This window comes from Notamacropus eugenii, chromosome 5, assembly GCF_028372415.1.
Source record: "Notamacropus eugenii isolate mMacEug1 chromosome 5, mMacEug1.pri_v2, whole genome shotgun sequence".
In the NCBI taxonomy this organism is placed as follows: Eukaryota; Metazoa; Chordata; class Mammalia; order Diprotodontia; family Macropodidae; genus Notamacropus; species Notamacropus eugenii.
In genome coordinates, this window is record NC_092876.1 from 64,206,578 (window position 1) to 64,221,001 (window position 14,424).

At 42.4% G+C, this 14,424-nt stretch overlaps 1 long non-coding RNA gene and 1 pseudogene across 1 annotated transcript; both read right to left on the reverse strand.

Moving 5' to 3' along the window:
• Window positions 1-3,193: 3,193 nt before the first annotated feature.
• LOC140504404 (uncharacterized) lies at window positions 3,194-4,546 on the reverse strand. Its single transcript, XR_011967093.1, has 3 exons — window positions 4,441-4,546; window positions 4,022-4,263; window positions 3,194-3,662 (listed from the first exon to the last, which is right to left on the reverse strand). It is a non-coding gene; the product is annotated as an uncharacterized lncRNA (long non-coding RNA).
• A 3,301-nt stretch (window positions 4,547-7,847) lies between these two features.
• Window positions 7,848-8,730, reverse strand: LOC140507485 (V-type proton ATPase subunit C 2 pseudogene; annotated as a pseudogene).
• Window positions 8,731-14,424: the final 5,694 nt, after the last annotated feature.

Below are 14,424 nucleotides of genomic sequence, written 5' to 3' on the forward strand. Positions count from 1 at the left end.
TTGTTATCTGCATTATGGCCGCTAAGGCAGCAGAAGCAGAGACTGTGGAGAGCTTAGAGCTTGCCCAGACGTAGAAGACACCAAAGGTCATTCATTCGTCTTGACTTTTGTCTTGTCACTGGACTTTGATGACTGTGGAAGTCAGACTGAAGCTAGAACTCTTTCCCACTTAAATCCAATTTATGTGTGAGTCAAAAGACTTCATTCAGACCATTTATTCATTTTCACCTGCCTCACCTTTATTTATCTTTCACCTGGCAGCAGACAAGTGACAAAGCAACAGGTGTGGATACACTGTAGTCACAGACCTGCACACAGGTGGTCCAGGCTATAGGACTGTCTTCTCACTGGACTGAAGCGGTAGTGGGATTCAGCAGCCCCCTGGGTGTCTGAGCAGCCTTTTTGAAGGACTGTACTGCTCACCCCTAGAGTGAGCAAGGGGCTAGAAAAAAATGCCCTAAAAATGGTGTCCTTCACCCAACTTTGGCCTGTTTACTATATCAGGGAGTTATACCACCCTGAGATCAAAACATACAAACAAAAATACAAAAAGTTTTGCAAAGATGACTCCACTCCATCAACAAATGGAATGTGTGCACATTAATGGACAACACAAAATTCAGTAGACCTGAAAGGCAATAGTTCTTTTTGCAAGACAACTCAGTAGGTTGATAACACGTCTAAAAAGCAGCCCTGAGTGAAACAAGGCTGGCAGCTCACTAAAGTTGGAACTGGATACATGTTTTTCTGGAGTGGTCACAGTGAAGGGTTGCACTGTGAAGCTGACATGGGTTTTGCAATAAAAACTCATCTAGTCAAGAAGCTTGTATGCCTACTGAAAGGGTGAATGACTGACTCATGACAATGTGATTGCCATTTGCAGGAAAACACCACACTAGCATCATCATTGCCTATGCTCCCACCATGATGAACCCTGATGAGGTCAAAGAAAATTTTTATGAAGACCTGGCGACCCTTGTCATCAATGTGCCAAAAGAGGACAAGCTTATAATTTTGGGTGACTAATGTAAGAGTAGGCACAGACTACTGGATTTGACAGGGAGTCCTTGGGAGGAATGGAGTTGGAAACAGCCACAGAATGGTCACTTACTAATGAAGACTTGTGCATCTCATGACCTTCTCATCACTAACACTGTCTTCTATTTATTTAAATATAATAAGACTTCATAGATGCACCCTCACAGCAAACACTGGGATTTAATAGACTATGTGATTGTAAGGAGAGATAGAATGTGAGAGTGATGAAGGCAATGTGTGGTACAGAGTGCTGGACTGATCACAGACATATCCTCTCCAAGCTAAATATTCAAACTCAACAAAAGTGATGGTCTCAAGGCAAGACAACTACTAGAAAACTTTAACGTCAATGTTCTCTGAGGCAGAACAGTTTGTTGCTAACTTGGAGGGAAAGCTGAGCCAGCACATGGTTGGCAGCAGTGGAGCAGAAAAGGAGGGGGCAGCTTTCAGAGATTTGATACATAGCACAGCATTTACCTATCTGGGCCAAAATACTTGGAAACAACAAGACTGGTTTGATGAAAATGATGGGGAAATTCAGAAGTTGCTAAGCAAAAAGTGAGAACTTCATAGGATTTACCATCAGGATAGTTCATCCACCTCTAAGAAGGCAGCATTTAACTCTATCAAAAGTAAAGTATGTGAAGCTTAGAGAGATGAGGATTCTTGGCTCATCAAGAAGGCAGATGAAATTCAGTTTTGTGCTGATAGTAATCATCTACAGTGCTTCTGTGATGCCCCAAAAGCTATTTATAGGCCAAAGACCTATGGTGCATCTCAACTACTCAGTGCTGATGGAGCCACATTGAGTAGTGATAAGGACAAGATCCTGGATAGATGGGCTGAACACTTCCATAGTGTTCTCAACAGACTGTCATTGATCAATGCTGAAGACACTGAAGTCAGTCCCTCTTTAGCTGAACTTCCTACTGAAGAAGAGATTTTGAATGCCATTAGGTTTCTCTCATGGAACAAAGTACCTAGTGCCAATTCTATTCCAGGTGACATTTACAAGGTGGGGGCAGCAGGAGGAGAGGTTCTCTGCTCCTACAAAAGCTGACTGAAATTTTCCAGGTTATATGGCAGGAGGAGGTTGTTTCCTCCTGTTTCCCAGGAGTTCAAGGATGCCTCAGTTTCAAGGATGTTCAAGGATGGACAATGGTCCATCTCTACAAAAGTAAAGGAAATAGATTGTCCTGGGACAATCGGGGAACTGGGGGAAGGGGATGTCTCTTAGTCATTGCCAGAAAGATTCTTGCCAGAGTTCTTTTTGATAAGTTGATCGATCCTTCATATGGAAGATTGTCATCTACCAGGGATCCAGTGTGGTTTCAGAAAGAGCTGAGGAATGGTGGATATGATGTTTGCTGTCTGACAACTCAGGAAAAAATGGCAGGAGTAGAACAGAGCTCTATAAACAATGTTGCCTTTGTGAAGGTGTATCAACAAGGACCCTGGCATACACAAGAGGGCCTGTCATACAAGTTCTTAGATCTGCTTTTCTAAAAGGAAAGCAACTTTTGAGGGGTCCTCAATCACTTTAATTAAGTACATATATCATTCACTTAGTTCAGGGGGAATAGCCAGCACCTGAATTTCAGAGAAAATGCAAACGGAGAAATAAAGATCAGCAGACAGGGCTTCCAACTGTCTGACTGTAAGCAATACATACATCGCAGATCCACAAAACAGACAGATCCAACTGTCTGACCGTACATAGTTACCAGAGAGAGAAGCACCAACATCTGGGTTTTCAAAGCCAGGGGGCTCCTTGGCGGCTGCCCAGAGTCTCATCTGACCAAACAAACACTTCCAATGAGTAAGCCCCAAAGTAAAATCTCACCTCAGATTATTTATACACTTTTTCAGAGCCAGAGGGCATCACAACCCTGGAGAACCTGTGCCTCATTAGAAATTAACTGAAGGTATGGGTCTCCCCTAATCAAGCTTCCCTTAATGGGCAGGCCCATCAATGGATGGGGAAGATCTTTAACTCTCTAATTAACATAACAGAGGGGTTGTGAAAAATTATGGCAAAACTTGAGTTCCCAGAGAAGTTCATCAGTTACATAATGGCATGCTTGCCAGGGTTCTGGATAATGGAATATGCTCTCTCAGTTTCCCAGTCATTAATGGAGAGAGCAGGGCTGTGTGCTTACTCTCATGTTTTTTATTTTTTTATTTTATTGTATTTTTTAATGTGAAAATGGGTTTAATAAGAATGTATGTGTAGAACCCATATAAAATCAGATGCTGTGTTGGGGAGGGAGAAGAGAGAGGGGGAAAAAATTTAAAACATGGAAATGATTGTTGAAAATTGAAAACAAATTAATTTAAAACAAAAGAGAAAAAATGTCCATTTTTACTCTGTCTCTGGTCTGGTCAAGAATTCTTCCTTTATGATTCAGAGTTCAGCCTACCTGGAGTGCAATGAATAGGCCTTGCCAGAAGCACACAAAAGGAGGACCTCTGTGCTCAGGCTTCCAACAGTGCAGTGCTGCTGTCTGGGCTTCTCCCACTGCTCTCCTGTGGTGTACAGACCCTGACCAGCATTACTTCTTCATTGTCCTGTGTGGTTATAGCTGGCAAGGTTCTGCCATGTGTCCTCATCTGTGTTTCTTGATCTGAAAAGGAAGCCATCTGGACAGGTGCACATCCCTCCTCTAGTCTTTTCTCCTCCCTATGGTTTGCTATTGGTGGCATGTTCCTTCTTCTTCTGGGGATGCCTCTTATGTTGTTAAGGCAATTCTGTTGTTTGTTTGGGCAGAAGACACATACTGCTATCAGGAGCCCAATACACCAATCAGGACCATGATGAAAATGGCTAACCAAATCCATGGGTTCACATTAGACTCTGTACTCACACACCCAGAGACCGTTAGAAGGAAGTTCTGAATATGTATATTTCCTGAGGCTGATTTGATATGAACTTCATAACATCCATTGTCATCAGAAGTCACATCCATTAACTTCAGAGACTTACCATCAGTGACAGACTGTCTCCCCTCATATTCCTTCTGTTGGATAATCCAGCTTGGCCTGCTCTTCCCTGGAGAGATAGTGAGTAGGAGCTGATTCTTAGATTCCAAATACCACCTAATCAGCTGGGTCTCGTTGCTTATTTTTGTGTCTACATGGAACAGAACAGTATCTCCCCAGGTCTTGTTCAGAAAGGACACCACTTCTGAGACAGGCTCTGACATGACTGGCAAAATACAGCAGAACCTGGGGAAAGAGGAATAGGACCAGGAATCTCTGACGCAAGAATTCAAACATTGCTCTAGGCTGTGTGCTCTGGGAAACCTCAGTACTTTTCCTGTGATGGCCTTTTCTCCTCCTTCCAACTAGTCTCCCCAATCTGTGTGCCTTCCCACTGACTAGCATCGATCCTCGCCACCTCACCTTGGACTGAGCACCACTCATCTGTCTTGCACCTCAAGCTGTGGAAGCCCCTAGATGCCCCAAATCGTCCTCCTTCCCCTCAGGTCCGCCCGCAGGAAGCCACACCCTCTCATGCTTTTTAGCATGGTGTTTGTTGGACCCCTTTAACAAGGACAAAAATGGGGTCAAAGTCAACTACCACACTGAGGGTAAATTATTTAACTTGAAAAGGCTGCAAGCCAAGACCAAAATGGAGGGAGAGTTAATGTACGACTTTTTTGTTTGCAGATGATTGTGGCAGCCTCTGAGATTGAGATGCAAAGAAATTATGGATCAATTCTTTGATTTTAATTCTAATTTTAAGGCTTGGTCAAGCTAGATTTAATATTTCCCTTCTCCATAAATTTTACTCAGGTATCCTCAGGTCACTTATCTCCCAATTCTTGTATTGTAACTTGTATCTCCACTTTTTCAACTTCCCCACTAATCACATCCCCAGGAGAAATTTACCTAAAGTTCAAACTTTTGTTTCTCCCTTTTTATAACATCAGCTCCTTTCCAGAGAAACTTGATTAACCTGAAAGGTCAAATCTCAGCTTCCATCTCCTGAGAATCATTGTCTTCTAACTTGAATCATATGTGTTGGCTGTGGTTAAAGGGATTTCAGAAAGGGAGGTCCAAGTGATGTAATCTCAATTCTGGCTATGTCATCAATGTGTGTTCTTTCTTCGTTGCCAAAGAAGACCATGCCATCAGAGAAATAATGACATGACTTGCATTTGACTTTGTTTTGAGTGAGGGAGGGCTGTGCAGGTCACCAGCCTCTCTTCTCCTCCAGAGCCATCTGAATCCAGTGACCAGATATTCGTCAGGATGACTGGAGATGACCCAGGATGAGGCAATTGGGGTTAAGTGACTTGCCCAAGGTCTTACAGCTAGTGAGTGTCAAGTGTCTGAGGTGAGATTTGAACTCAGGTCCTCCTGACTCCTGAATTGGTGCTTTACCCACTGCACCATCTAGCTGCCCCATATGTCATCAACATCTAATTGAAAAAGACACATCTATGTAGCTAGAAATTTTGCTCTATCGTCTTGTTAATTGCCTCAGTTTACCTTAATTTCAGTTGGGTCCATGGGATCAATGGTAGCATTTACCTCCCCGGCTCAATCTTGTGATCAAATGATTTATTATTTTGAGGTACTTTGTAAACTTAAAGTGTTAATTGTTGCTGTCATTACTGGAACTGGCAAAGCTTCGAATTTCTTTAAAAGGTTTCAGCAGAGGTGGTTGTGAAATGTTTGTTTTCCTGACTGGGACTGATGGGGTACAGGCCCAAGCCCAGACCTTTGTTGTCTGAAGGGCCCTGGGAAGCCTGTCCTTAGGGGGCTCCTTGGATTCCCCTTACTGGATTTAGCATTCTTTTGATATTATTGGCCACTTACTTAGTATTCTTTTGAGGTCTAAGTCACCCAGCCAGGATTGTCTGGACTACCGGCCACTCCCATCAGGATCCTCCCTAGTTTGATCTACCTCCCCTATCTAGACCATCCCCTGGTACCAGAGACTGCTTGGTGACAACTGGATTCTTCTCTCAGTCTTTTCTGTATTTAAGTTCCATCTCACCTCCATGAAGGCGCTCAGATTCAATCGAGCTCAGACTGTCTAGCTGAGATTCTATCTGGCCTGCTTGTGAATACAAGCCTTACAAATGCTTAGGCTCCTTAAGAGCCAACCCAGTATGGGAATCTTTAATAATAAACTTTGTTTTGTTTGTGTTGAATTCATTCGAGCAGGACCCAGTATGTCGGTAATTTGGGGTCCCCACACCACCCCAAACCTCAACAGGACCAGAGTTAGGCTTAATATGTGGTTCTGTTACTAAGAAATTCTGAGGGTTGTCCCCTTCTGGACTGATTCTTTATGAAGGTAAAGTAGACCATCTTTTGCTTCAGTTCTTGCCTAGTCTTTGATTACTGAATGGTATTTGCCTCAGGCGGACTGAGACCTGGGAAAGGCATTAGCTTAAAAAGGGCAAAGTCTCCCACTGCATCAGGGGTCATCTATTGTCTTGACCTTTGTCTTGCCACTGGACTCTGATGATTCTGAAGGAGTGAGGCTGACTTATGTGCAGCTCTACCAGACTTAACAATTCACTTGCAAGTTAAAATCCCCTGTTAATCACCCTCCTGACATCATTGGTCCTGTTTGAGAACAAGGGATGAACTACCACAAAGGTTCTGTTATCTAAAAATATTGAATAACACTCTCAGTTGTAACTTTGTTTGTCTCTGGTCTTGAAGAGGACCATGACATCTGGGAGATGATGACATGACTTGAAGTTGACTTTGATTTCATTGAGGGAGGGCTGTGCAAGGTCACCAGCCTCACTTTCTCCTCCACAGCCATCTGGGTCCAGTGGCCAGATATTCATCAGGACAGCTGGAGATGGCCCAGGATGCAATGGGAGACCTTGGTCATTTTAGGCTAACCAGTTGTAAGCTATTTTGATTCACAAAGATTAATGAAAGTGTTTGCAGTAACAGTATAAAAGAATCTAGTGAACTCATAATGAATGATACAATTAAACTTCCTGGGCCTCTTTTCTTTTTTTTTTTTTTTTTATGGAGCTTTTCTTTATTGTAACTGTTGACCTGAAAACTTGGTTAGAGAAAAGGCAACAGGCTAAATGCATACATTTTATGATTTAATTAATTGATCAATTCCCTATTAAAGAAAACGGTAACATAATGCATTATGGAGCCAGAAATGTTCTGGCTACCGATACAAAGAATTGGGCAACCTTAAATGTGTTTTAGGACAAAGAAGTGTTCTGTGTCCTTCAGATTTATGATCTCCATAAGTGACTAACTAGACCATTAATAAAGGAATTTCTTAATTGCATAGGTTGTAAATACAATAAGATAACAGAGTTTGACAAAGTTTCACATAGAAATTATGACCCAAGATGTCTGTTTTCTTTACCATTAACATGCCATAACATAGTATATGTCTACAAATATTAAGACATGGAAAACATCCCATTATTCAAGATAGTGTCTTAGGTTAAAGGTCTCCTAAGGAATGTAGAGTCAGCCTTGGCTGGCTTTGTTGACATAGGAAGAGGCATTCTCTGAGTTTGCTTCAGAGAGAACAAAGAGATTATTCCAAAATTTTATATTAAACATTGTCATAACGTACAAAAAATAAATACAACCATAACTAATTTTTTGAGTAATTTTGTAACATTCTAAATCCTAGGCCATTTGTTTTTTTTTTTAAAGCAATTTCTATTGTAAAGGTTAACTATTTGTAAAAATTCTCTCACTTAGAGAAGACAGCATCTACAGCTTAATTTGATTACATAATGAAGACATGAAATAAGGCTATTTCTAGAGTTACTAAGGGTTACTGGACTCTAAAGAAAAAGCTAATCAAGAAGGCTAAGGTAAATGTGAAAGTAGACATAAGGAAAATAATCTCGGTTATTTAGTTGTAATCCAGGAATATCCACAGAAGCATCCGGTCTACTTCCTGCTGCTACTTCATCCAGATATTTGAAGACTGAGTAGAACTTCTCTTAAACGTTTTGTAGCCTTTTTGTGGGGTTGTAAAAGAGCTGCCTGAAAATTCATAGGTAGTCCATACCTTAGCACAGATTCAACAAATACTCTCCAAGCCTTTAGGTGAATCCAGGCAATAAACGCTTACACTGAAGTTCACCTTGAGCCAGCACAAAAGGGGACCCTCACCCTCACTCTCCTTTCTCCGCCTGCCCCACAGTGGGCCTACCAGGGTTCCCTATGGGGTTACCTTAACCGTGTGATCCGGGAAGGTAGATTTCTTTTTAAGAGCAGCACGTGAAGTTTGTTACTGTTGCTTCTTTTCATAGAGCAACTCAGTCATCTCTTCCCTTTCAGTTTTAATTTCTTTATCATCATAGAAAAATTCACAATGAACTTTTTTCTTTGGCTCTGGCTCTGAAATCACTGCCATCACCCTCCTAAACAATGTGACTGTCAAGAGGCCTCCCTTCTTGTCCTCAGCAATCAGTTTGGTTGATCGAGGTACCGCTATGTCTGAGGGAGATTCGTATCTTTTTTGCCACTGTGAATAGTTTGGCTTTGGACTATCACCAGAAGAGTGATGAGATACTCTGAGTCCAGCACCAAATCCTCTCTGCTCACAATGTCAGCTAAAGTCCCAGTGAAGAGATTTCCTGTGGATTTCTTTTCCAGATTCTCCAGGTTTCCTTTCAGAGTGCAAATTCTCCTTATCTCCAGGGCAGAAATTAACCAAAATTCCGATGACATTCTAGAAGTCTTCCCCTTTTAAGTCAAGGTTACTGGTATAGAATGGAGGGGGCTCGCATGCCAGGGTGCGTGGGAAGGACTGAGGCAGAGATACTGGAGGTGGGAGGCGAAGGCGAGCTCTGGTTCGGGGACCATGGGTTCGATCCTCCTGGTCAGCCTTAGCATGGGGGTACCTTCGGTTCTTCCAGGAGTCTCTTTGGGCACTGCCGAGGTAGGGGAGACTGGGGCGTGCTGGGCTGCCTCCCGCAACTGGCAGCCGGGTTCGTTAGAGGGCAGGTGCTACCCTCTTAGCCCTGATCAGTCCCCGGCTCCCAGGCGGTTGCGGCTGTAGCTACTCCTTCCAGGCCTTATTTTCCAAAACACTAAATTGCTGTACAGGTGGGCTTCTTACACGTTTGCCGCTTTATTTTAAGATTTTGAAATTGTCAGCCTTTACAATAGATCATCTTTAAAACTGTAAGATATTTGACATGTATAGAAATAAAACGTAGCATTTAAAAGTTATTTAAGTGTTATGTACTTCATGTCTCTGGAAGAGCAAGGTAGCTAATGAAATCTCACAAGTCGTTGGATGAGAAAGTAATGGGAAAGACTAGTTTTCTACTAAATGTTAAGTAAGCCAGTTTTGTTCATTCCTAGTATGTTCCGATCCACTTGCATTTAAATTGTATTTTGTTCTGGTCGGCTAATTCTGCCTCCTCTTTTCAATATGGTAAGTTTGTAAGTAGCCAGTATAAAAGATCAACAGGAGTAAGGGGACAAAGGGGAGATGAGAAGTCGTGTAAATAGTCCCAAAGATCAAACGAACATAATTTACAAATTGTATTGCATATGAACCAAAAATCCATCCTGGTAATCTGTGTGGAATCAGGGGAAATTATCTAGACACTTCAGTCTTTCTTTTTTTTTTGATCCTATGATATGTAAATCTCAGATAATTTCCAGACTCCCGCACAACACCAAAAGGTGCTGATAATTTTGAGATAATGTTGATAATGTTTAATATAAAATTTTGGAATAATCTCTTTGTTCTCTCTGAAGTAAACTCAGAGAATGCCTCTTCCTATGTCAGCAAAAGCCAGCCAAGGCCGACTCTACATTCCTTAAGGAGACTTTTAACCTAAGACACTATATCTTGAATAATGGGACTTTCCTTTGTATGTTATTAAAATATAGACATCTTAGGTTGTAATTTCTATTGAACTTTGTTTACCCTTTCCTATGTCAGTTATCTGTTTAGGGGAAGAAACCTGCCACTTACTAGTGGTGGGATTTCTTTCCTTATCACCGAGACATATGCTTACCCAGCCCGGAATCTCAAGGCCTGACTGACATTGCTTTGTTAATTGTCCTGTCTTACTGAATTTATGATTTGCTTAATTAGGAGAGTTTTTCTCACGGCAAAATGTACTTAAGACAGATGATTTCTGTACTAGGTAGTCAGAGTCACCTCTGACTCCATAGTGCTATGTAACTGTTTTCCTTATGGGGAATTGATTAATTAATTAAATCATAAAATGTATGCATTTAGCCTGTTGCCTTTTCTCTAACCAAGTTTTCAGGTCAACAATGTGGACAAGTCAGCTTTAAAATGTTACTACCAACTCTGAAATGATTTTGATACATGAATGAACTAACTCCAAGGTGGCCCAGTTAAGAGTTGGTCTGTTTCTCAAAAAGACCTTATAAAAACTGAGACTTCAAACACCTGCCCCTCCCCCTCAGCGTTCCTCCATCTTCATGGGCTTCGTGGTGGTTGAGTGCTCCCAACTCTAATCCATGGTTCTGTGAGGTTTGCTCTCTGCTTCTCCCCCCTTCCCCTACTCTTCCCCATGCTACCTGCCTTCCTTCACCACCCCATCTCTCACTCCTGAGCCATCTGCCCAGGTACCCCTTTCTGCATGTTCTCTACCACTTGCCCAGACTCCCTTTGTACCCTATTAAAGTCTGATTGTAGTCTCATTTCCAGCTGCCATTGTGGGTATTTCCCAGCGAGCACCCAAAGAACCAGGTATGCCTCCCCTCATTTCATAGTTTCACAAATTAATGATCAAATTGCCATCACTGCTCTGGCAGATGTCAATGATGATACCATAATTTAAATCCTAGCTGCAGTTAGGTGGTGCGATGTAGAGGGTGCTGGACTTGAAGTCAGGATAGCCCCGAGTTCAAATTTGACTTCAATTCTATAAACATTTATTGAGTACCTACCATGTGCCAGGTACCATGGTAAACCCTTTCTAGCTGTATGACCCTGATCAAGTCACTTAACCACTGTCTGCCTCTGTTTACTCATCTGTAAAATGGGGATAATAGTAGTACCCATCTCCCAGCATTGTTGTCAAGATCAAGTAAGTCAAGTGCTATGTAAACCTTACAGTACTATGTAAATAAATGCCAATTATTATTCATCTAAATCTAAGCCCTGAAATAAAAAAAGTCAGTTCTTACGAGAACAGTGATGCTTTCATGTTTTAAAACTTCTCTATATTTCACATAGGCATTAAATCGGTGCTGCTGAAACACACGGAAGATTTGCTACCAAAGCTCAATGATTCTTCTTGCACTGTCCATATAAACACAATTGTTTAGTCATTCTGTCTTTATGACCAACTCTTTATGATTCCACGGACGGTAACACACCAATGCTCTCCACGGAGTTTTATTGGCGAGGACACTGGAGTAGTTTGCCATTTTCTTCTCCAAGAGATTAAAACAAACAGAGGTTAAGTGATTTTCCCAAGGTCACATAACTCTTAACTGTCTCAGTCTGAATTTAAATTCTGATCTTCTTTACTTTAGACCTGGTGTTCTATTCACGGAGTCATCTAGCTGCCTCATGTATCAATAGAAACATGGAAGCTATTGATATCAGCTAATCATTTTATATCCATGGAGACTCAATGAATCGATGTGAAAGTTGAGTTTTCTCTAGTATGCATCTTTTTCTCATTTCTAGATTAAGACAAAAACCAACTCCTTTATTCCCAAGGTAGTGTCCTCATTTTCCGTATTTAGTAAAACCTGGTGAGTTTTTATCTTGAACTAAGTGGCTTTTGATCATGTAATGGGACTGTGCATTACTGTGTGATTCTTTGATATTTCTTAGACTCCATCTTGTGATGTGGGGTCCATCTTGTAATTTTGCCTTGTGACACACATAAATATTCTGTGGAAGCTTATTAACTCGTTTGCTTCCTCTTCTCTCCCCCCATCATATTCCTAGGCCCTCCCTGACTCTGTATCCTGATAGATGACCCTCTCCTACCCTATTTCTTGGCACAAGCCCATCACCATTTGAGATATCCAAGGTCAGAACACTGAGAGGGCCTTCACACTTAACCTGCACAGGGACATGGGCCTCTACTCCACTTTGTGCCTGCATGACCGACTCCAACCCTGGCCAATGTTTGCAGATTTGTTTTTCCTTCCACGTTTTATCCAATTGCCTGAGTGGACAGTGTTCCTTACCCCAAGTATTTTTCCTCTCTCTCCTTTCGTATTGCTTCCTGTAAGTTTTGCTACTTGGACTGGCCTCTGGTAATAAAGCCTTCTTTCATGACTCTTGAGGTGGCCCCTTCCTGTCAGGACTTCACCAAACCACCAAGCAGGATGGTAACAAGTTAAGCCTGGACTCCTGGTACCTTCCCTTAGCTTATGAGTCACTGGCCAAAACTGAGACTTTATTTGTGGGCAGCTGCATGTCTGTGGATAGGGGGGAGAAAGTAAGAGCTATCACTGAATCTTGTGCTTCAGTGGTAGGGGAGGGCTGACTTACTGAAGCACAAGGTTTGATGATACCCCCTTACCCTGCCCTCCCACCCTAATCCCCAAAATCTAAAAATTGAAGACTTGGGCTGAGATTAGTACCTTCAGAAGCTGCTTTGATCTGCCTTTATCAAAGAGAAAAAGGGCTGAGTGCTTGAAAATTGTGCCTCAGTGACAAAGAGTCCCATTGGATCATGACTCTTATATCTATGAACCACTGACCAGGGTTAGGAACATGACTTTTGGGTCCAATGCCTGTGTCTCATTGAAGGAATTCCTTTCCTCTCATAGTCAAGGCAAGTCTTGAGCCCTCTGTCAAGACAGATGCCATCTCTTTTCAGGCTCATATTTTAAAGTTCCAATTGCTTTAAATGCTGAAATTCAACATCATTTACTCTCTGAAAAATCCTTCACATCCTTCTCAATTTACTCAAAATGTGGGAAATCAGCCTGTGACCTGATGGCTAAGCAGATTGTTGGAAATGATCTCACCTAACCAGTAATCTACTACACACAGGGCAAAGGGTCATCCAGCCTAAAAGAACTGGCAGATGTGACTGAGCCCAGACTGGTGCTGCAGGATGAGATGCAGTCAATGTGTCAATCAAATTAAAGGTGTAGAATTGAAGGTTTGAACAAAGACAGTGATTGTGGATTTCATTTTGTTCTCTATACGTTGATCTGTAGATGCAACTGTCTCATGTGGTTCAGGATGATGGTTTGCGGACAATGAAGCATCGCTGAGTCTCTGGCAGTTATGCACAGGAATTTCCTTCTCCTGTGGTAGTGTTCAGGGAGCACTAGCACCTCTGATGTGAGCCCTTGCTGTGGCTACTCATCCACCTTTGATACTCACCTTACTCAGTTCTCACCTGTGGCTCCAGGAAGCTGTAGTGTGCTCAACAACCACACCCCAGTAAACCTCAGCAGATGGGCTAAATCAGGTTGAGGGCAACCGACAGGTCTCAAACCTGTCACTGAGTTAGGGGGTTGTCTACCCCAAGCATGTCTACCCCAGTGAAATGGGTGAATGAGAACAATTTGTTATAACAACCATGAAGGTGCTTGAAGCAGGCTCTGTGGAGTGCTTAGCGCTTGGTCAGACATTAAAAACACCAAGGTCATCCACTGCATCCTGGGCCATAGCCAGTCTCTGGACTTTCTTCTTGCCACTGGACGTCCATGACTCGGAAAGAGAGTGAAGCTGATGACTTTGCCCAACTGTGCCTTGCTTCAATCCAATTCACCCATGAGTCAAGATATCACCCTGTGATGTCATTGATCTTCTTTGAAAGCGAAGGATGGTAATGGTAGACCAGCTGTGTGAAAGTGTAGTGACTGCCACTAGTGATGGTGGTAGGGTGTGTGTGTTCATCCTTCGAAGAAGACCATGCCATCAGAGAAATAGTGACATGATTTGCACCTGACTTTGTTTTGAGTGAGGGAGGGTTGTGCAGGTGGTGGAGTACTCACTGAAGAACTGTTGTTTGTACATGATGGGAGGGTTACATCTTGAGAATAAATCTGTGGGAGTGAGAGGAATGCCTGGAGCTGGAATCTGAGGGACATCAAAGTCCTCACACTTGTCCTCATGCCTGGGACCAATCTACACAATGCACCATGCTGCCAATGTCAGCTTCAACAGCCTGGGTCTCCCTCCTAACTCAGGCACCTAGATGTGTACTGCGATGATGAAGGTACTCCTTTACTTGGTCAGTCTAGTAACCATGTCAAAAAACAAAATAAATTTAGTTTATTGTGACCACAACACAATGCCCATGCCTTTCCTTGGTTTCCAAGCCACTCTTTACTGTTAAGAGTGTAGAACGGGATGGGAAACCTTCGGGCTTGAGGCCACATGTGGCTCTCTAGGTCCTCAGGTGTAGCCCTTTGATGGAATCCAAACTTCACAGAACAAATCCCCTT